This window comes from Sinocyclocheilus grahami, unplaced genomic scaffold (genome assembly GCF_001515645.1).
Source record: "Sinocyclocheilus grahami isolate Dianchi unplaced genomic scaffold, SAMN03320097.WGS_v1.1 scaffold2692.1, whole genome shotgun sequence".
Taxonomy (NCBI): Eukaryota; Metazoa; Chordata; class Actinopteri; order Cypriniformes; family Cyprinidae; genus Sinocyclocheilus; species Sinocyclocheilus grahami.
The window spans coordinates 15,126-16,122 of NW_015507870.1; the positions used below are offsets into that span (position 1 = coordinate 15,126).

General features: G+C 36.2%; 1 protein-coding gene and 1 long non-coding RNA gene across 2 annotated transcripts in view; both read left to right on the forward strand.

Moving 5' to 3' along the window:
• LOC107575526 (uncharacterized) overlaps positions 1-997 on the forward strand; it is a 17,393-nt gene that overhangs the window by 10,645 nt on the left and 5,751 nt on the right. The window lies entirely within an intron of this gene.
• On the forward strand, positions 8-990 carry LOC107575529 (uncharacterized). Its single transcript, XR_001607893.1, has 3 exons — positions 8-107; positions 288-405; positions 648-990. It is a non-coding gene; the product is annotated as an uncharacterized lncRNA (long non-coding RNA).

Genomic DNA, 997 nt, shown 5'->3' on the forward strand with positions numbered 1-997 from the left:
TCTGACCATCACAAACACCAGAACCACAGACTCTGGACTTTATAAGCTACAGGTGCAAGGTACAAACATACCGACCAAACACAGGAAGTTTCGTGTTACGGTCGATGGTGAGTAGATCAACGTTCTCAAAGTGTTGTTTGTGCTAGTCATTTTAATGTTTGTAAGTAATAATTTGCATGGAGAAACCCTGAACTGTGTAACTGATTGAAGATTCATATAAACGCTTAAAGATGCTTGTCATTTATGTATTTATTTTAAAACTGACTGTCTCTCTTTGTCCATTACAGAATCTGGGTTGTCCATAGGCATTATAGTGCTGATATGCGTGTGTGTTATTGCACTGATCTTGGTGGTGGTTGGGATTTACTGTCGGCAACGAAGTCGACAAGGCCAGTATTAACCAAAGTAAGCATTTTTAATGCAGAATTTTGAAATGTTATGTTGAACTTAATGATTTGCTGCATTGTTTAATGACATCAGTGATTGTTCAGACAATATTTATAGTATTTCACTAAATGACAGCAGAAGAATACTTCAATGATTTTGAGATCTGGTTTCAATTTCACATTTTAGCCAGAAGGTTTACCTTCACTTGTGCCAATACACTTTATACTGTCTTTTATTACTCTTTCTGTGCTTACTTTCAGGTGAAGATAAAGGAAATGGGGTACAGGATCCATTGAAAGGACAGCAATAGTTCAGTGCTTCTGTAACATAAGCTGTGGATGAAATCAACCTGTGTGCTGCTGAGTTGTAATAGAGAATATGCTTACATATGTTGTACATTCGTTGGAACAGTTTGCACTACATGCTGATCAATGATCCTATTACTTTATGGTGCACTTCTTTTTTTTGCGTATAATTATAAGATATCGTACCTGTTATTGATACATATATAGTCATGGTGGCTGGTGGGACCATTGAATGCAGCTTTGAAAGTTTTAGGTGCAAATTCTTTAGATCACCTGACATCTGAAGGTGTCATTTAAAAAAAAAA